Genomic DNA, 23,189 nt, shown 5'->3' on the forward strand with positions numbered 1-23,189 from the left:
ATCAGGAAAACTTAGAGAAAAAAATAAATGAAAGCTATCAAACTATTGATAAAGATGGGATTGCATACACATGTCACCAATTTTCTTTTCAAAATAACCTCATCAGTAATATATTTTGCTAGCTTATAATTAATAGACAATGAGCTCGGATCATCCATAGATCTCGCAGCATTTTACAAAGGAGGTCAGTATCAGCAGCCCCATTTACAGATGGGTAAACTGAGGCATAGAGTGGGGAAATGGTTTGTTCAAAGTCACCAAGCAAACCAGCAGCAGACGCAGGAATTGAACTAAGGTCTCTTGAGTTCTAGTCCAGTGCCCTATCCACAAGGCCTTCCTTCTTTGTTGAAGTGCTATATTTGCAGGCACAAATCCTGATCACCATAATCATGTGAGCATAAGGCAAGGTGGTTTTGGCCCATATTTGATTAATCTGCATGGTAATATTCAGACATCTGTTACATTTGGTTCATACAGGGTCACATGCTAACCTTGTTATCAAGATGAAACATCTGCATGGCCGCCCAACCTTATCCTCTCCCCCTTGTGTGGCAAAATAACACCAATTCTTTAGTCATAAAGGAAAGGGTAGAGTTCATCCCTTAGTTTCTAGAGTTGGTTAGGTTTTTTTATATGCAGTGGAACCTTTATTTGTAGTGAAATAGAATGAAAGTCCTGAAGAAATGCATGGATTGCAGCATGCAGATTGCAATGTGGATTATAATAAACTTCCTCCTAAAATGAAGTTTAGTCTGTTAAAACAATCATGTCAATAAGAAAGCTCTATTGTACTTGCATTCATTGGCACACTTGCATCATCTTTAACTGGATAACTGTGAACAATGGCCTTTTTGGTTGTCTCATTCTCCATTATTTCTTTCTTTTATTTTACCGTTGTTGGGGTTTTGTTTGTGTTTGCACTCTTGCCCATCCCCCACATATCTAGAACAGTACTCTGAGATAATCTTACCTAAACCGTCAGTCCCAATCAATGAAGATACTCACATGAGTAAGAAAACTGGATTTAGGTTACTAAAGCCATAGGTATAGTTTCTAAAGTTTTAACTCAATATGGTCCCTATTATTTTGAGTTATTAATATTGATATCTTTCTAAAGTTTAATTTTACTTGCAAATGCAATTTTAGAGCAAAATCCTGCTGTGGGATCTGTGCAATAAATCTTCACAATCAAGTACAAAAGGCTGCTACTGGAAATGCAACTGTGTTTTGGTTGCACTCCAACCTGTATTAATTAATATATATCTCCCATTCTATACCAGCTGTCCTTTAGGAATGCATCTACTTGGGGCCCATAATTCACCACTGGTGTTACTAACAATAGAAATAGTAGTATACAGACCAGGTTGAGGCCTTCTTCCCAGTGTCATCTCTACACAGTATAGAAACTAGCTGTCACCTCTGGTTAACCAAATCTCAAATGATTCTAAACCATAGGTGCTGACTCTCCCCTGGCAGCCCCACCATCAGCTCCTCCTCCTCCCTCTCCAATGCCTCCTGCCTGCAGCGATCAGCGGTTCAGCAGCATGCAGGAGGTGCTGGGAGGGAGGGGAAGGAGTGGTGGGTGCTTGGGGCAGGGGGTGGAATGGGGCTGAGCCCAGGGTGGCGTAGGGGCAGGAAGAGGCAAGGTGGGGGTGGGAGCTTGGCGGAAGGGGTAGAGTGCGGGAGGGGCCTGGGGCAGAGCATGGGGTTGAGCGACGCCCCCCCCCCCCCAGCAAATCATGAAGTTGGTGCCCCTGTTATAAAGAACATACCAATATAGAAATCTGTATTTCCAAATCAGGTCATGAAATATAGTAAGTGAGAATGAAAGACCCGATCCTGCAAAGAGTCATGTGAGTAATTTTACTCATGTAAGTTGGCCCATTGAACTAAGTTCTATATTGTGTAAAGGGAGAATTCATTAAGCAAAAAGAACAAAACCAAACCTTGAAAAGTGAAACTCTGATACTGAGTACCAATTGATAAACACATTTTTATCACAACAAAGATTTTACTAGCTCCGGGATGTACTCTTTAGCTTTCCCAATCTGAAACCAACACACAGTTCATGCCAGACTGTAGCACTATTCGATTGAAATTATTCAAATTACATGCAAAGCCTTAGTCCGTTATAAGAATGACACTGCTGTTGCTTTTCCTACTAAAGAATATCTTATACATTTGTGGGTTTCATTTCTGATGTGTATATACACAACGGAATGTCAGGAGGTAGAGAGGAATGTCCACTGTGAATTTCACATTTTCACAGTAATGACCTTAAAAGCAGCAATCACAGAGATTGTCAGATCTCCAGGAATAGCGAGGTATTAGTGGCACTAGCTATAAAAGCTCAGCCATCATTAATGCTGGAAGAGAGATGTTTATGTAAGAGCTGTGCAAGCATCCCCTTTTGGAAAGGCTGAACTGAGAAAAGGATGGTATTTAGGTTAGGGCACTAGTCAGATTTAGGAGACCCCTGTTTAATTCCTGGCTCTGCAACAGATTCCCTGGGTGACCTTGGGCAAGTCATTTAGGCTCGGTTTACACTATATCTCTTTGGTGGCAGTGTGTAGTGTATGTGTAGTAACATGCCACAGTGAAAAGTAGGCTGAGTCCACACTGTGGTGTGTAACTACATGTGGCAGTGAAAGTTTGGAAGGGCAGAGCTGCCAGAGCTTTTCCCCACTGCCAGTCTTTCACTCCAACAGCTCCCTGCAGCGGGATAAGGCTCGAGCTACTGGAGTTTTACCTAGCTGCCTCCCTCTTGCCAGACTATCAGAACCTTTCTGTCCAGCAGTGGGGCAGCAGAATAGAGAGGGAGGCACTGCTTGGGTGAGCAAAGAGAGGGGTAGAGTACATACTCTAAGGCTTCCCACATGTCTTTGCTCGCCCAAGCAGTGCCTGACCATCTACTCCGTTCTTTATATCCACGCTGGGTGGGGAAGTGCAGTGTACGTATTTTAAACACAGCTGTAAAGAGTGTGCACTGTAGATATACCCTTAGTGTCTCAGCTCCTCTTCTATGAAATGGGGTTAAGAGAACTTCCCTTTCTCACAAGGGCATTGTGAGAATAAATACATTAACCATTGTGAGAATACATAAACCATTGTGCGGTACTCAGATTCTACAGTAATTGGGGCTGTAGTAGTCCTTTCAATTTGCAGTCTTTATCTAAATGTTAAGGAGTAAATACTAAGATGTTACGTGCAGGAATTCCCTGTAAGAGACTGAATTCATTTGAGTGTAGTCCATTTCTATAGATTTGAGCAACAGTACATAATCCATCTTTAGCTATTCTGAATACAATATTTGGCTTAGCATTTTTGTAGGGTGACATCTTTGACAGATCATTTAAATTACAGTATGTAATTACAAATGTCTTCAATAGTGTTTTATGATAAAAACAAATATAACAGATACAACATGAACCATCGTTCTCTACTTGCATAGACCTTTGGATGGCACGGAAGTTTCGTTTATGTGAGGATTGGGCCTGTAAAAACTATGTACTGTCTGATCTTTGTGCAGAACTCCTGTTGCTGATAACTATGGCCTCTCAACCCTGCTGTTAGCCTCTCCTGTCTCCTGACAACCTGCAGACCTGGATTCCCTTGGGTTTCTGTGGAGAGGTTTCCATAGGCTGAGGAATGACTGCACCTCAACTAAAGGTGGGACAGAATTTGTCCGGGTTTACCAAATAAGGGCAGCTTTGCTTTGTGGTTGGGGGAGGGGGGAAGAGGAGGAAGGTCAGAAACTGCTGCAAAAGGTGCTTTGCAGCCATGACTCATCCCCACCCTGGGAATGTGCATAAAGGTATGAAACCTGGGTGGGGCAAGTCTCTAGGTCCAAGCAGCGAGGAAGCCAGCACTCACCCTGCCTCCCCTACTGGAGGCAAATGGCAGGCTGGGTTAGGACCTGCTGTGGGCATTACACTAGTCGTCCCTTTTAAAGGGGGGCTTGGAAGGAATTTTTCCCACATCACCAGAATTGGCTTCGGCTGAGTGTGGTTTTTTTGCCTTCCTCACAGCGGGTGTGAGGATGGACCTTTTCCGATGAATAGAAAAGGTGGTAGGCCATATTTTGCAGCTTGTTTTGTAATATTGGGTGGATGTTCAGTGCAGGTACTCCATAGGGAGGGCAGCCAGTGACCGGATAAATGGCCTGGTAAAAGACTTAAAAGGAGGTCCTGGATAAAGGAACAGAACGGGTGAGCGGGCTCGGGGACTCTATGATTGGTACGGCAGGGAGCCAACCCCCTCTGTTCTCATAGCCCTCCTTAACCCTCTTATGAGGCTGGTGGATGATAAGGTCCAAGCCATGGGTCTGCTGGATGACCTGGATGGAAACTAAGGGGGACTGGTGAAAGCCCCGGAAAACTGATTTGAATAAGCATGGATTTGCCTGCACTGCATACTTTATCTGCCGGGTAGTCCCAGACATCTATATAATAAAGTTGTGGCCTGATTAACACCCATAACAAGTCTTCTGTCCTTCTTGTGGTATACCCAGACAACGTAGGTTTACCACAGAGTTACCTATTTCCCAGGATCCTCAGCTTTTGCTCCTGCTCTGCTCATAAAGTGGAGAAGAGAATTTGGGCCATTGGATACAAATGTGTTGCATAATTCTTCAGGTCGTAAGAAAAAAATACAATATTTTAATAAATTTAATTCACATAATTTGTGAAATTAACCTCTTTCTACAGGGGTTATCAAGTCCTCCATTATCAAGCCTTATTTGCTCCTTTCCTACCTTCCATGAATTGGGCTAGTGACTAGTCCCTGCAAGGATGTTCAAGAGAAGGATAATGCGAAGAATCCATTTCACACGTTTAATCCTCCCCATCACCCATACAAGAGGCAGCCACAATTCCAAAGATCAGGGGGATTGTCCCACACTTAAGCCAGTAAATCTTGACAGCTGCAGAAGTGTACAATGCACCCTTTAAGGGTGGCACAGCAGCTGGACTCCCTGGAAGTCCAGGAGATGTGCACCCTGCATTCTGGATCTTTTGCTGGGGAGTCTGTCTCCACATTTAATGGTATACTTTTGCCCTGTGTATTTAACATGTGTGTGAACCTGTCTTACTTTGTTCACACTAAACTGATTTTCCTAAAATTTCCTGCTGAAATTACTACCAGTCCAGCTCCGTCAATGGGAGCAATGATATGAGTCCTAGTGTAGACAAGGTGCAGGCAGACAGTGGCTAAAAATACCAGTACTTGTTCTACACGTCACTACCGCCTGTCTAGTTGGGAGCAGATGATAGGATATTGTAGGAGAAATGTCTGCTTCTGTGATTACACAAGGTTGCTTCAAGATCATCAATTTCATTTTGAAGGGAGCAACACAATAAAAGAAGAGTTTCAAAGCATTAGCTCTTTGCCTGGCCAGATCCAGAGTTAGCTCTTTATCACAGGCGATTCATGACCCCAATTGATGCTACTGAGAGAGCAATAACTTGTGTGACAAACCAACAGCGTATGTATTCACTGTCTTTTATAGTAGCTTACAACTTCGTATTCATGCCCACAGTTCCTTGTGAACAGGCAGAGATCATCCCCCTTTCTAGACATTTTTCTCATCTGTCTACTCTCCTTGCAAACATTTAAGTTAGATCCAGTTGGGGCTTTTCAGAGAAATGTTCAAATTTCAGCAAAAAGCTGGAAAATGTTTTGGGTTTTTTGGCCAAAATTGTAGTGAAAGCAATTTTCTATTTTCCAGCCACTGCTAGGAGGTACATAATGTGCAGCTGGTTGGGGAATTCATTGTGAATCATATTTGTTGTAAGTTTTGACATTTTTTAAATTAAAAAAATTGGATACATTTTTATTGTTCAGACAACTCGACATATGGTCAGGAAATTTAAAAAAATAACCCAATCCTACGAATGCTTATGGACATGAATAACTTTGTTCCTATAAGTAGTCCCATCTGTGGGGCTTAGGGTCACTGCCATGACCTCTTCCACAGTAGGGTCAACCTTCACCTCCTAACAGAATGATTGGGAAGAATATCTTCTTTAATTCCTTCCCATAAGTTTTATGGAGGAGGCCCAATGAACCCAACAACTGAAAAAATTAATAGTATCAAGGACTATGTTCTTTGTTCATTAGAAGGACTAGGATAGCAGATTTCTGTCTACTGTAGAGTAAGTATATTTCTTTCAAAGTAAACAGCTCCTACAAAATATTATTTATACAGTTCTTGCAAATTGGCTTGAAGTGTTGTTTAGACAATCTTATTGTATATAAAGATAAAAACTTCCATCAAGAAATTATGCAACAGCTGGATAAATCTATCATGCGTTGGCAAAAAGCAACAAGCACTTTTAATTAGCTGAGTGAATGTAGTTTGCTGAATGCTGAAAGCACAGCCTCACTCATATTAAAATGTGCCTAATTTTCTGTGAAAAAGTCCCATCTGAACAGCCCTGACCACAGTCAATCATACTAAAAGCCACTGGTGCTTAATTTGATTTACCAATATAAAATGCAAATTAGGTGATTAAGTGGAGTGGCAGACATCGTAGGGCCTCTTTCAAACCATCAAGTTAAATGCAAGCAGACAGCAAACTGGCTGTGCAAAGAAAATTTTAGCATATTCGTTTGATTAGTGCTACAAAAATTTAATTAGGTTGGCTAATTACTTGACAAATTGTTCTACACTGGAGACAAGGCAGAGCATGTTTTATTCCTGCAAAAACCCTGTGTGTATTTTAGCCCAAATGCTATCTGCCAATTTGCAAAAGCATTATTAAATGAATGGAAGATGGTACAACAGTCCCCAACAATGGCAAATCGTATAATGCATATAATTAGACAAGACACGCACAACTATATCTGTATGTCCATGATCTCTCATGTCTAAAATATTTAACACAATATTTCTTGGAAATAATGTCTAAACAGATTATTACAATGCTGTCAGTTTTTCATAAGAAGCAATATATCGAAAATACTCATTAGTGGAATACGGAGCTCATCTAAAGCAGAGCCTCTTCACCTAAATGAACTGTATCAAATGCAGCAAAGTGACACACTGTAACTGTTTCACACTAAAAGGAAATAACATACACTGTTTGTCTGAGGGCTTTATCTTTATGTATATTTAGTGCTGAGCCGTGCCAAGAAAATTAGTTATCTGGTGAGCGAAGAAAGGAAAATTTGAATGAATTATTACATTTTACAATTCTAGCTGTGTAAATAGGCCAAATAAGAAGAACACCAGGACATTATTATAGAGCACAATTCTTTTCTTATTTGTCCATTAGTGTTCACATGCCACAAAATTTGCCATTTCTTTCAGGAGACTGCATTTGCTTCTGCTGATCTTCAGTGTAACTAATCAGCCTCTACTGACTAAACATTCATGATAATATAAATAGATACCCACTTTATCTACTCAAGTGGAAAAAATAAGTATCATATTTTATAAACATAATGCAGTGCAGTTAGCAATTAGATACTGCATTTAACTCAGGCTAAAGCAATATCTTAGGAAACCATGGGATACAGAAGGTCTCTGAGAAGAAGAATCATTATTATGTGCATGAAGGTATAAAATATTATTTCTTGCCATTAGCAATTCTCAACTTTTGTTCTATAAGGCCACTGCAATTTTTATACATCCCAGTAAAATGGTGAAATCCCAAATTGAACACAATTTCATATAGTGTCAGTATAATGATTACAATGTCTGATTGAGTTGTTTTTTGTTATTTTGTGTGTTAACAAATTTCAGGTCCCTACCACTTCATATGAATGACTGTTAAACTTACATTAAAGGAAAGGCAAAACAGGCTTCTGACCCCAATTTCTGAAGATACTTAGCAATCTTGCATAGAACCAGACAAATTTTTTTCAGCCCAAACTTTTTTTTTTCTGAAAAATGTAATTAAGGTCAACCAAAACTTTTCACGAATTCATGTTGATTTCATCAAATTGTTCAGATCAAAACAAACAAAACAAATTCTGAAAATGTCAAAATGGTTTGTTTCAACATTTTCACAATGTTTCCTTTTGATATTTTGAGCTAGACTCACAAGAGGATCTAGAAACCAAAATCCGAGAAGGAGGCAATGGCTTCCTCCATTATAATCTTTATCCCACTGGTTAAGGCACTTATCTGGGATGTGGAAAACCCAGGTTAGAACCCAAGTCTCTCCCCAGAGAGATCTCTAACCACCAGGCTAAGGGTATTCTAAATTGAGTGTTTCTCAGTCTTTCCTGTTGAAGCTTATTCATTTTGTATAAAAACGTATATATTCAGTAGAGGAGGGATTGGAACCCAGGCATCCCTCCCAGTAAGTGCCCTAACCACGGGGCTATCGCGTCATTCTCATTCTCTTTCTGTCCCAGTGGCGATTAATTTATAGATGGTGAAACAGCGTCAACAGGTGAGACTGAGCCCCACCCCAGAATATCCCTGTAATCTGGTGATGAGGGCACTCACAAGAAAGATCAAGTAAGTCTCATGGCTCAAGTCCCTGCTCCTGAGTGGGGAGTGGAACTTGGGTCTCCAACATGCCAGGTAAATGTTAAAGTTTAGAAAGGGAATCCTGTCACCACCACCTTTGGTAACTGTGCTTTGGAAATATAGGCCTTTATTTCCTTTGCTTTTATTAAAACTAGGGGAAATAAATTTTTCATTTGACCCAAAATAAATTTTTTCCAACTTTTTCTGTTCACCAAAAATATCAGTTGGATCCACAACTCAAATCTTATTTTTGACTTTTTTCAGATTTGCCAGTAAACCAAAAAGTTCAGTTGTTCACTCAGTTCTAATCTTGGGTGCATTAATTTTTGGGTGCCCAAGCTGAGACACCTTAAAGGTGCCTGATTTTTAGAGTATACGTGCTCAGCACTATCTGAAAATTGTGCCCCTTCAAAGTGTCCCAAGCTGAGCATACAGAAATTGGCTCTCTCCAAATCAAACCACCACTTTTCAGCATCATGCTGTTATTGAAATAAATCAGTATAGAAAAGGACCCCAGGAATCACTGGAACTCAAAACTGATCAGATGGGGAAACAGATACAGGATTCAGTTCAGCCAGAAATTAACAAGAGGCATGGTTTGCGAAGAACTCATAGCTGGTACATGAATTAGTGCCTCATTATTGTCTTACAGTAACATGAGTTTGTCAAAAGGATTATTCTGGAAAACTGTTGGCATCATTCGAGTATGCAGCCCTCTAATTCTTTATGCCCTGTTGTATCAAAGAGCCACCGAGATTGGTTTAGGTCCCTTGGTCCCTTATCCCCCTCACTTTCCCCCCCCCACACACACCTATATACTGGTCTAACAACTCTTAGATGAGAAGGCGGAACACTTAGTTTGTGTTCTTAGGTTGGGTGCTATTTCTCATCCATGTACAATCTGTTTAATTTAGTTTTGCCGGAGCTCCCCAGCTGGCCTTCTTCTACAATTCTTTATTACTGAACACCCAAAAGCAAGACCTTAGGGCTTAGATGTGCCTTAGGGGGGGTCAAACTTTGGAATGACTCTTAAGTGAAGAGGTTATGTACACTTTCTTCTGGAGCTTCTAGCAGGTATGTTATACCAACAGACTCTCTTTAGATGCCCTTACATTTTTCACAGACAATATCATCCTTAGATTCTCACTTAAATTGAGACTCATTTACAAACACAAGTACAGTAACTATCTATTTCACTTTGCATCATCCCAGAAGAAAGCATCATCCTAGAGGAACCTGGAAATACATGGCAAATATCCCACCAATTATATTTTAAGTGTACAGACTGTCAAATAGTGCAGTTTCTCTCTCCCCACCTATTTTTCCAGTTCCTCCTGGCTCTTTTCTGACAACTGTGTTCAAATATTAATTTTTCCTCAGGTTGTTAGCACAGTAATTACACACTTCACTATAAACGGTGTTGTTTAATCCATCTGAAAGGCATTTGGTAGATGGGGATCCTAAGCATGGTCTGAATTCAGAGCAACAAGATCTGGTCCCAGCTACATCTGCTTTAGAGCAGATTTTTCCTTTGTTTCTACGAAAGAGTTAAAGCATTTGGTGTAGGTCCCACCAACAAAGGGCCACCTGTACTGAGATTCAGAAGAGAAATCCAGCTAAGACTGCTATCATCACAAATAGCATACGTTAATCAGTCTTCCCTTTCATGTGCTTTTTAAAATTTCTTCCCTAAAAGTAGGAGGTAAAGACAGAATTACATAAGAGCAAAACTGTACTGTGTTCCTGATAAAAAGGGCCAATAGATTCTGAAGTGTTTCAAATAAGGCTGCAGTATATTGCTTATGTAATTGTAAAGTATAACAAAAGACAGCAAGCTGATGAGAATAAACAAAATGCTTCTTGAGCAATGCAACTAATAAAATATGATAATCAGTTAATTTGTCAGTGACATTCAACAGTGTATGTTTATGCCTGATAACATAGCTGCCTTCTATTTCCCAGTATTCCCTGAAGTATTAGTTACACACTTGTATTAAACATTCAGAGTTCTTCATGATAATAGGTGGATACTATTTCAAGTCATGAATATATTTTTGCTGCTTGAGTGACTATGTATGATGTTCAGTGTGACCATTTGCCCATCCTTGTATCAAAGAAATCCCCTTAACATCTGAACAAAAGTATATCATATTCCATGAAATGCTTTTGGTTTTACATTTTGTACTCTGTATACATTGTGATAGCAGACATAGCTATAAGCATGCTAACAAGAGCTGAATGTGAAATTATGAGCAAAATTCTGCTCGCTCATTAACTTCATTGACTAGAGTGGATTTACTCTGGGTTCAAGACTGTAGGTAAGAAAAGAATTTAGCCTGGTATAGCCACAAATAACTTTTAAACTGCAAAAACTATATTATTTGCATCCATGATTGATGTGTTGCATAGGATAAAACAAAAACACTTTCTGGAATCAGAGTAGCAGTCGTGTTAGTCTGTATTCACAAAAAGAAGAGGAGTACTTGTGGCACCTTAGAGACTAACCAATTTATTTGAGCATAAGCTTTCATGAGCTACAGCTGCATCCGATGAAGTGAGCTGTAGCTCACGAAAGCTTATGCTCAAATAAATTGGTTAGTCTAAGGTGCCACAAGTACTCCTTTTCACTTTCTGGAACGGGGAAGCCTTTTTCCTGAAGACATACCCTGCATTCAAGATAGCATTCAGCATCTCTGCATATACTTCATTGCTTTAAGCCTACTCCTTACATTCTGCATCCTCACTAACCTCATTCTGCCAAAGAGTTTATCCATTCTACCTACTAATCAGAGCCCGACAGTTGGAAGTGAACACACCAGGCCACCTTCTGAGATGAGTAAAGTCATGTAAATTTCATTCCTGTGCACTGATTTAGATTTGCTTAGAGTCAGTGGGTTACATTTCAAAGGTGACTATGGCTTTGGATGCTTCAATTTTAGTGTACACAACTTGATCCACTTGGACTGTCTATAATTGCTGCTGGATTTGAATACAAAAAAATTAGCCCTGACCTCAGACCAGAAAGTTAAAAAAAAAATCTACTTCCTAATCCTACCTCCTCCTCAGTCTAACTGTATCGATAATATATTCTATAATGGTTATCATTAAAAAGAAAGCATTTATCTTATATTATAGCTTAAAGAACCAAAAGAGTAGGAGAGAATGAGGATTGCCACAATTCTTTGTCTTAATATTTATGAGAATTTAGTGCTTATGTAACGAGAGACTTTGATTTGCTTTGTGTAGTAAAACAGGGCTTAAGCTACTTTACATACAGTTTTGGAAATGTAGTAGGAAGTCTTGCAACACTTCCTACTATTGCAATTCTGATCTCCTGTTGGAGTGGAAATTGCCAGAGATACCAAGCTGTGTAGTGGTTTTGTGATATGTGCAATAATAGGAAGTAGGTTGGGAGCTGAGACTATATTTCCTCTGATGTAACCTAGACTAAGATTGGAATCCAGGTGCAATATGAATAGATGAAAAATGTATATGCTAAATAACCCATTGTATCAACTTGTTCCTTATTGTAAGAATATGGGTATTGTTTCTTTAAATCTGTAGCAGGAAGCCCTGGAGAACACCAGTAGGGAAGGTTATAGGTAGAAGTGCTACAGTGAAGCAAAGCAAGAGAGTATCTTTAGGGATTACTGCTGTTTTCCTTATTCTAATAAAGTTACTTGTTCAGTGTGAGATGAAAGTCATTTTTCATTGTCACATGACATCTTTGGCCCAGCTCTTAACGACAAATGAATTGTGTTCATGAACAAGCACTTTCTATTTCCAGTTTGTTTTAATACATCCTTTCCCCCCTTCTTCCACCCCATCTTCTTTTAATAGATGAAAAGAAATGTATGAGAGTCTTTCAATCTGGAGTATCTGAAAAAGAATAATATCACACTAATATATTAAATTGTTACTTTTCATATCCATCGCCTCCTTATTTTGGCAGGAAACACACACACGCACAAATATACTTTAAGACATGCTCATCCTCCTCTCAAACAACACTTATATCAACGATCATCTTTCATACACTTCAATATCTTGCACACATCATGCATACTACAGGTTCATTCAAAATACTGAGCTCTCTTATGTCTCTCTTAGTTTGGCATGCCTAAAGAACACATTTCTAGCCAATGAGTCAGAATTCCAAATAGATAAACCTCATTCTCTTTGCTAAGCTTTTAGAGTAAGTAGGTCTAAGAGAGCAGTATGTTCTCTAGCAAATGCCATCCTTTCCCTCCCCCTCCAGCTCTACCTCTATAATAAAAAACAAAAAAGGTAATTCCATAGTTATAAGAATGATACCTTCCCAGTAATATAAAATATGCATCCAATGAAGTGGGCTGTAGCCCACAAAAGCTTATGCTCTAATAATTTTGTTAGTCTCTAAGGTGCCACAAGTACTCCTGTTCTTTTTGCGGATATAGACTAACACGGCTGCTACTCTGAAACCTGTCATTATGCAAGGCACTGAATTTAGCCGTATAGAATGGAAATTCATGAACTACATGAAAAAACTCGTACAGATACAGACAGACATCATCTTTCTTTCCAAATGCAAACAGATGGACATCATACCAAAAGGATGAAAGGTAAAAAAATCCATTACAATCTACATATCACACAGACTACGCTGAGAGATTGTGCCACACACTCTCAAAGAAACTGTGAAACCACCTGATCAACACCCTATACAGCAAAGAGGGAAAGATTAAGAATGAGCTCTCAAAACTGGATACTCTCAAAAAAAACAACCTTCTCAATCCCTCAGACAGAGACAAACACCTACAAGATCTCTATCAAGCATTCTTAAAACTACAGTACCCACCTGCTCAAGTGAAAAAAACAGATTGACAGAGCCAGAAGAGTACCCAGAAGTCACCTACTACAGGACAGGCCCAACAAAGAAAATAACAGAACGCCACTAGCCGTCACCTTCAGCCCCCAGCTAAAACCTCTCCAGCGCATCAAAGATTTACAACCCATCCTGAAGAATTATCCCTCACTCTCACAGGTCTTGGGAGACAGACCAGTCCTCGCTTACAGACAGCCCCCCAACCTGAAGCAAATACTCACCAGCAACCACACACCACACAACAAAAACACTACCCAGGAATCTATCCTTGCAACAAATCCCGATGCCAACTCTGTCCACATATTTATTCAAGTGACACCATCATAGGACCTAATCATATTAGCCACGCCATCAGGGGCTCATTCACCTGCACATCTACCAATGTGATATGTGCCAGCAATGCCCCTCTGCCATGTACATTGGCCAAACCAGACAGTCTCTACGCAAAAGAATAAATGGACACAAATCTGACATCAGGAATCATAACATTCAAAAACCGGTAGGAGAACACTTCAACCTCTCTGGCCACTCAGTAAAAGATTTAAGGGTGCCAATTTTGCAACAGAAAAGCTTCAAAACCAGACTCCAATGAGAAACTGCTGAGCGTGAATTAACATGCAAACTAGATACCATTAACCTGGGTTTGAATAGAGACTGGGAGTGGCTGGGTCATTACACATATTGAATCTAGTTCCTTAAGTTAAGTATCCTCACACCTTCTTGTCAACTGTCTAAATGGGCTATCCTGATTATCACTACAAAAGTTTTGTTCTCCTGCTGATAATAGCTCATCTTAACTAATTAGCCTCCCACAGTTTTGTATGCTAGCTTCCAACTTATCTGTTTGTATATATCTACTATATGTTCCATTCTATGCATCCAATGAAGTAGGCTGTAGCCCACGAAAGCTTATGCTCTAATAAATTTGTTAGTCTCTAAGGTGCCACAAGTACTCCTGTTCTTTTTGCGGATACAGACTAACACGGCTGCTACTCTGAAACATAAAATAATTTTTGTTTCTCTCATATATTACAGGACCTCCTAAAAAAATTCTCACATGAAATGTTGTACCAAGCTGCGCAAGCAGATTCTAAAAATACATAGGACACAATGGATAGAAATATAGCTTCCAAACAGCGTTAAATCCGATAGAGTAGACAGTTAAACTATTACAAGAAGGTGAAAGCAAGTTCAGTGACTGTAAAACCATGAAAAGGAACCCTACAGCACAAAGTTATATTCCTAGGAAGTCATCTCCTTTGTGGCACTTTTGGTACAGCTGTTGCTTCCTTCTGGTGGATATGTGGCATGGGGCTAATATATGTGGGGGTCATAAAATACATGTTGTAGCTTCTGGTGCAGCAGTGTCAGTAACTATCATTGGCATTTCCTCCATGGCATAGACTATACTGTCTTTCTAGATAAGAATATGTTTTGAGAGGCAGCCTCTTGCTTTCCATTTCACTGCTAATATCATGGGATAGTATGCTTCTTCCATTTGATCACTTCTTGGGGTTTTTTTGGACCCATATATACGCTTAGACTTTTACTTCTATACACCTAAAGCACAGCAAAGGTGTTCACTGTTTGGAACATGGCTGTGCACTGATAATGCTGAAAGCAACATTTGTCATGTTGTGGTGTATGCAGGGTCAGCTCAGAAAGGCCAGTGGTTACAGCAGTAGTAAGTATGCTGCGCTTAACTGTGGCTTTGCCACAAACCCTACATAGGCAGCAGTGGGCAGTTGCATTACCCCATGAGCAGGCCAGGAACCAAATTGTGATTAAGAGAATCAGTTTACCTCCTACTATCCCCTTATTTCAAGTGGGAAGTGTCCTGTGCCAGCACCTACCTGGCACACTATATGCCCCCTGGCTCACTGGTGTTGCTGCACTGGCTGGCACAGCATAGGGGAGGAGCCAAGGCTCTGCCTACAATCACAGGAGGAGACATAATGACCCAGTGGAGCCTGCTGTCCCCTATATCTGGAGATCCATGGTATGGGTAATTGGCACAGGGAAGTAAAGGGGTGTGTCACAGAGTCCACTCACCAGTAGGGTCACCTCCTCCTGGAGGATCTGGGGATTAGCTCCTTCCAGGTGCTACACCCTCCTATGGCAGTTTCTCCACCCATCATCCCCTCTCAGCCTGCAGCCCCTCTGCTCCAGGACCTTCAGCTGCCTCTTCATGATGTGACTGTCCAGCCAGGCCACTATAGTCATCCCCTTCCAGGGTATCAAAGTTTTCTGGGCAAATGGTCCCAGACAGTCCACTCTCCATTGCCTGTTCTGTGCCACTTCCCCAATGGCTGTTAAGGGGACTCTGGCCCACCCTCTACTCCAGGATCTTGCTCAGAGGTTCTCTCTTCAGCAGCCAAAGTCTGCACTATCCCATGCTTGTTGATTCTCCTCTGAGCCTTTCCAGCCCATCCTCCTCCCAGGGGGTAACTATAAGCTATTTGCCTCTATAGCACCAAACACACCTCCCTTTTTCCAAGGGGGTAACTACTTCCCCAGCAGTCCCCACCTCCTCTCAGCTCCTGGACTTTATACAGGCCCCATCTGTCCCTGTCCAGCTGAGCCTCATTTCTAATTAATCCCTGCATCTTGGGCAATTTATTGGCTCACCTAGCCACCTTAACCCATTCAGCATAGGATGTTTTATACTCTCTTACCCCACTGTGTGGGAGTGTAAATTGGGCCACAATCTGGTTCTCTATTAGTAATGCTAGTCAGCACTACTTCCAGATAGTAAAACCTAAAGCATTACCTATTTCCCAGAAAGACTCCCATTGATTTTATTGGCACAACTCCTGCTCCTCAGTATCACAAAGATTCTGCTGCAGTCACCAATGAGCGTGACATGAGAACGGGCAGCCTTTCGGTTCAGTTTGATGCAGCACAATCTCTTCCCCCTTCTCTCCCAGTGCAAGGTCATATAATGTTAAGCTCAGTTCTGCTACTATGGCATGATAGCATGTTCGCATTTTATGTAATTGCTACAGGCTAAATTCTGAAATTAAAATGCAGAAACCCTCTGAAAAATAATGTTTTTTTCTGGTGTTTTTTTTTTTTTAAAGTTGGCAGGGATCAGCTGACATAGATGTCTAGAAGGGAGTAAAGAAAAGGAACCCCTCAGGTAAGTGCTCCTCACTATGTCTAAGGATTGCAGAATCAGGCCCTGTTTACTGAGCTACAGTATACAAATGCACATTATTGGAGCATGCTAAAGGAAAATCTATACAAAGTTACTTTTATATAGTAACCATCATAGACAGTTGCATAAATGTGTTCAGATTCACCCCAATTCCTTTTGTAGGTGAAATATAGTTCTGTAAACAGTCAGCCACCTATGTGAAAACGTCATATACATAATTTCAGTATTTCTCATCTTTACAAAGGAATGGTATGTTGCCACCTTTGAACAATCTGAATACAATGAAGATTCCAGTTGAGGTTTGGACCATGAGCAGTTGCTATTTCTGAATAGCTAATGACGGAGAGCACTTCACCATTTTCTTTAGCATTAACAATTTATTTGCACATTCCCACTGTAAATATTGAGGCAATGGGTTTGATTCTGTGTCTGTGCCATGCTAATGTACAAGTACCCACAAGCCCACTGGCTGTGAACTTGCTTTGTTTTAGATCATTATGAAGTGAGCTGCCTCCCAAATCTTTGGTACAGAGTGGAGGGCCACTGCAAAAAGCAGAAATTAAGTCTCACATATCTACTCAGTCGTGAAGAAGAGATTAGCAGCCCCCTGCTGTTAAGTCATGAGTTAGTAATAATGTTAGTAGGTGGCACTGTGTGTTCCAGTGTTTACTTCAGTCCCTCCTGCTGTGCTTTTATAAAGAAGTGGGCCAGCTCACTAGGAAATGGATAACAGCTTGTGGCTATGTGTGTTCGTAGGAGTCATAGGATGAGACTGGAGAAGAGAGTGAAAGGAGCCTGCCAGAACTTATTGTGGCCTCCATAAAGGTTAGGCAAAACTGCAGCTCCAGGGTTTTAAGGACTACAGGCCTGCTCCATTCCCTGCGGGTATACAAGGTACCAAAGTGAACAGAAGAAGTCAGCTCTACCCTCCCTACACACTGGCTAGATTAGCTGACCGGCCACAGGAGGTAAGCCATAGTGTATAAGTGGATGAGGCGGCAGGCATGTTCCTTCTGCATGCTTGAAACCTCCTTGTCAGCGTGAACTGATGCGTGTTCAGCACTTAGAAAATCAGGCAACTCAGGTCATTAAATAAGGCCTCAGAAGCTTAACTTCAGGCAGCCATTTTTGAAAATCTTGTCGTATGTGCCCACCTAGACTTGATGGTGTTAAAGTGCTTGAAGGAGGAATCCTTGCTGGGTGTCTATGTAACCTTTGGGTGGGCTAGAGTTCACTTCATTGCCCTTCTCCAGTGCCTAAAAACCCCAGTTCCCATAGAAAAGCAGCTGGAGACCCAGAGTTCAGTCTCTAAGGATTTTCAGCAAGGATTGCACAGGGTCGGCCTCCCCACATTCAAGTCTCAAAAGGAACTAAAGAAATTAATTTAATTAAATAACTTTATAAAAAATTATGACAAAGAAACAAATAATCTATTTTTTTCAGCATAACGTGGCTATTTTCTAATCCGCAGACATTATCTTCACAGTGGTACATAAGCATAAATGAAGAAAACAAAATTAAAATCTGAACAGTTCAGTCCCCACAGAAACAGAGTGAGAAGAAACTGAGAGTTCCCAAAAGCTTAGGTTTAGTTCACCTAAGTCTGAGTTAGTGTCTTTGATCACCAAATCTATACAGTTTGCTGAGTCTAAAACAACCTCTTCCCTCCACTTGCTTCAGTTGGAATCCATGCAGACTCTTCCTCTGCTGAAATCACTGCTAGCCAGTCAGCTGACTGATTAACCAACCAGGCAGTTAAGTGTATATATTTAAAGAAAACCCTGCTGCAAAATGCTTCTGAGTTAGGGACAACAGCCTGCTTTCTGCTCCTGGTCTCAGCTTCTCCCAACTCACATAGGACACACAGCCCTTTGTAAAGCAGCTGCTCTGACTGCTTACTTGCCCTCATGGAGTCTGACCCCAGCAATAGGGAACCTATTGGAGCAGACTCAAAACTACGACACCCAATTCCAGAAGCTTCTGGATGTGGAGTGCTAAATCTGCCTAGCAAAAGTCATTTCTAAAGTTTTATAGCTGAATTAAGTACTTGGTTTTTATGGAGCACCGGAAGGCGATTGAATCACTCTTATTTTATATACTCTCTACTTCAGTGACACTTATTTGGTCAATGTAAGTGAACTTAATAAAAGTGAAAGAGCAACTAATGCTGTTTCAGTACATTGAAACTAACTGCAAAGGGATGGATAGTTGTTGGATAGTTACATATACCTTTTGTGTAATTCAGTGGAACAAACAAATAGTTTAATGTATTTACTGCTCTAGTAAACAAACCCAAAGTTAAAAAAAAGAGAATTACCCAGACACAACTCATTCCTATCTCCCCCAAGTGGGTCTCGGAGATATCTCCCTATTAGGCACATGGGTTACATCTAACCCAAGTGGTTCCCAAACTTTAACAGCCCACAAACCCCTTTCACTAAATTGTGAAATCTCGTGAACCCCCTCCTAAAAATGAATATTTCCAGGGATTTAAGTTTAAATTTCCTCCGCACTCCGTGCGGCTCCTGCTGCTGGACCCCGTTAACAGCCCCGGTCAACTGAGCTCCACTGAGCTTGGGCTGCAGGTCCCGCTGACCGCCAGGGCTCAGGCTGCCAGCCCCAGCTGCCCAGCGCCGCTCTCCCTGGGGCTCGAGCTGCCAGCTCCCGCACTGAAGGGGGGCAGGGCTCGGGCTGCCAGCCCCAACTGCCCTGCCCCGCTCTCCCTGGGGCTGTCTGCCCTGCAACTGGGTCCCACCTGCTGCGTCCAATGCCCGGGGTCCTCTGGCCGCCATTAGTGAAATTTTTCTGGCAACCCCCCCGTAACATTCTGCGACCCCCCAGGGGTCTGTGAACCCCAGTTTGGGAACCACTGATCTAACCACATTTATTTATTCTGTTTCAGTTAATTAGAGATTTAGATTCAGGAAATTACTGTTGAAGATAGTTCATATCCTATCCATGTGTCTGACTGGAATTAGCAAGTAGGCTGTACTTTCACACACAAAAATACAACTGAATTAGAATATGAAAACAAACAAACAACACAGCTCCCACACTCGCTCCCTTAAAAAAAACCATCAGAAACAAACTATAATTTAAACTACATTTTTAATGCTATAGAGCCAGATTCTATGGACCCTTTACTCTGCTATGAGATGTAAGGGACTGAATAACTCCTGGGGAATTTCCCCTAGTACACAGGCAGATTTGGACCAAGCTATGCAGCCCTATCGCACCCACTTCCACATCCCTGGTATAAGAACATGCTGGGGATGGGGGTTAGGGAGGCAGTCAGGGGCAGGAGTAGCCCATAGGGAGCTGTGCAAGAATCTTGTGAGTTAGGATCTCTCTAGAGGCTGTTCTCCTATGCTACTGGCCTCTTAGTTCTGTTGATCAGCCTGGAATCTGAGCGTGCCATGGTGATAATAAGCCATCATTGCCTCTGTGTCGTGCCTTCTTAGTGGGCACAGTAAAAAATAAGGTCCATGACCTTGGGGCCTGATATTTCTACCAGGTGCCTAATGACAACAGTGCCCGGTAAATAATAATTCTTCTTGGTACTAGAGCTGGACAATTTTTTTACCAGTAGAGTATATTAGCTGAAAAATGCATTTTTCGGACAACCTAAACGATTTGCAAATGGATGTTGAATTCGGCGAATAGTTTTGGTCAAATAAAAACAAAAAGAAACCCAGTTCATTTTGACATTTTCTAAACAAAACATTTTGACCTCCTATCGCAGACCAACGTGTCCTTTAGAAATTTAACTAGCTATGTTAAAACCATGAAAAAGGGGAAGAAAACCACCCTAAAACATAACAAAATGAAATGAAAAACTAAAAAAAAAAAAAAAAAAAAGAGTTTCACTTTGAGCTACACGTTTTGTTTGACCTGAGACATTTTTTTTTCTGTTTTTTTCATTTCAGTGAGAAAAACCAACAATTTTCAGTTTGGTTCAGCCCTGAATTTATTTATTTGGGGGGGGGGGGGCAAATTTTTCAGTTCAGCCGCCAAATTGAAAAATCAGTTATTCACTTAGGACAGTTTTAATAAAAATCGAGCTAATTGATAGATTTCAGCACACTTGAATGCACACACAGAATAATCCAAAAGGTTAACAAAAAGTCCAACTAAAAAGTCCCAACAAACAAAATGTTCTTTCACCCTTTGTAGGCTCCTCTTGGCCCTGTCCTCAGCCCCCTGCGGGGCTCCATTTCTTGCAGCTGCCTTTGCTCTGGTACAGAGCACTCAGTTATCGTGCAAACCCTAGTTCAGGGCCTTCCACATCAACCAACCTGTGATAGCATACCACTAAACCGCCTCATGGCTGGTTTTCAAAAGCTAACATGGATCCTCTTTTTACTGCACATGGAGTGAGAGCTAAATGTTCATCCTGGCCGCCATTTCATGCAAGAAAGATTAGGAGGAAATGGCACTGCCGCCAAGTATCTCAGGGCAACCTCCCTGGAAAATATGGGAGTTTGACTTTGTCTTCCACAATTTCCCTCTGCCTTTAAAACCTCTCAGGCGCCCCTGCTTCTTGGAGGAGTACCTGGCACTTTGGGAGAGGTACCCAGAGATCAGTGACAGCAGAGTAGTGTTGTGCTAGAGTGGATATAGGGTAAAATGAAGTATATTTGTACCCCAAACAGCAAATGTTGAACAGCAAAGAAGACTCGAAAGAGCTTGAAGTTTGATTTGCATCTTAAGAACAAAGAAACAAATGAAAATGTGACTATTGTCTTTATCTTCACTGTTATTGTATGCAGTATCCTTCTATAATCTTTTCTTGTAATGATACTTAATAGCTGCCTTTGAGATATTAATGGAAATTGTCACAGACAAGGGAGATATTACTGCATCTAATGAACCAAAGTAGAACTAAAAGGGGGAAAAAAGGAACAATAAGTAAAATCTGAACAAATAAAATAATTTAACTTGTTTCTAAAATTTAACCCTATATATGGTTAAGTGTCATTAAATCAAAATTGGTGAATGCAGTTGGCAGTCACTATTCATGAAAGCACTTATAGCATTTTCAATATGCCAAAGAATATAATACATATGATATATTAGCCCTACTTTTCTCAAAGTAAATGAAATATGATGATGTCAATATATAATGTACTCAGGGGTTCACTGATTGTATAGGTTGAGTGCCAGCTGACAGAAGGCTATATACAGTATGCTTCAGATCATTTGTATCATGATAAATACAAACAAGATAATTTTACGAGAATAAATATACAAAATTTTAACTGCCATAGAGTAGGTGGCTGTCTAGTTAACCCACTGAATAGTTATGTGGCAAATTTAATAAGCAATTTCCCTATCTTCGTTAACCCTTTTGCATCAGGACCTGGGTTTCCCTGAATCTGTCTACAGATTCAAAATGCTCATGAACATAAATTCTAAAATACACTTCTCACTTTCCCCTGGCCCATCTAAATTGCAGAAACATGACCAGAGTACTTCAAGCATCAGTACCTTGCCACCTAATCACAAGAAGGATGTGCAATTGAATTGGCAGAGAGCTAATTATTGGCTTGTGGTATAAATCATGTTTTTGTCCAGACTTAAAAAAAAACACAGGTTGTTAAGTGAAAAACAAATTATAAATGCCATCCAAACATACTAGGAATAAGAGATATACCAGATTATTGACAGAGTAATATTTGATGCTGTGCAGCCTGTCTGATCCTATGAAGTCAATGACAACATTTTCATTGACTTCAGTCGGAGACAGATAATATTTTTACTCAGCCAAAATTATAAACATACCTTCTTTCATGATTTATCCTCCAAATAATGTAGCCCTAAAGAAGAGTTTTGAATCTGGACATTCCCCTTCACTTTACAGACTAGTGTGTTTCTATATGCCCTGGCCCACCTGCTGTTGCATGTCAGTGTGAGACTCCAGTCTGTAGGTCGTAAATATGCATTGTAATTTGTATGTGAAATCTGTAGAAGACACAAACTATAAAGGAATGGATCTACGAACTGATCAGTCTTGAAAGCTGCCTTCCATTTTAATCACCTGTATCAATACAAGAGAAGGGGATAAGGGGAACTCTCTTCCAAATCTTTCTTGCAGCTTTTTTTTTTTTTTCTGTCTCCCAGACAAGTTGTGGAGCATTCCCTACATTTTCAGACAGTTAATTCTTATCCACTGCTTAAGCAGAAATGCTACCTTTTTCTTCAACAGTGGATATTACAAACAGAGATTAGTGGCCTTTCACTTCAGAGCTGTCAGAATTAAAGTGACATAAGCTATTAACATTCTATTGTAAGTGGCCAGAAGCTTCCTTCAGCATTCTCATCAAAAGACTACTAAAACCTTCAGTTTGTGCTGTTTTCACTGAGGTAGTCTCTTCCTGTCCCATTTGATTGGTTAGTGACACTCAGTCTATCAGAATTATTAATGATCCTATGCAGCTACCAAATCACTTACACAAAATAAGAAAGTTAAGGTATATGCCGCATTAGTTATGCCATAATATTCTGCCATGATACTAATGATATTTTTGTGTACAGCTAGGAAATACCATGTTCAAAAGACATAGATTTGGGTTAGGAGAGAAAACAGCATAAAAAAGGCATACATTTTTGCATGTAATATTCCTGTCTGATAGTCTTCCACTAAATATGTCTAATACCCAGACACAAAAGGAACAGATATACTGTATATC

General features: G+C 40.6%; 1 long non-coding RNA gene across 1 annotated transcript in view; it reads left to right on the forward strand.

Annotated features, from left to right (window-relative positions):
* Positions 1 to 17,462, forward strand: part of LOC125636338 (uncharacterized) — a 109,480-nt gene extending 92,018 nt beyond the window's left edge. The window contains exons 3-5 of the long non-coding RNA XR_007356558.2: positions 3,530 to 3,669; positions 16,424 to 16,482; positions 17,257 to 17,462. This is a non-coding gene — a long non-coding RNA (uncharacterized LOC125636338). The remainder of the gene's footprint in view (positions 1 to 3,529; positions 3,670 to 16,423; positions 16,483 to 17,256) is intronic.
* Positions 17,463 to 23,189: the final 5,727 nt, after the last annotated feature.

The sequence above is a fragment of the Caretta caretta genome, chromosome 5 (assembly GCF_965140235.1).
Source record: "Caretta caretta isolate rCarCar2 chromosome 5, rCarCar1.hap1, whole genome shotgun sequence".
In the NCBI taxonomy this organism is placed as follows: Eukaryota; Metazoa; Chordata; order Testudines; family Cheloniidae; genus Caretta; species Caretta caretta.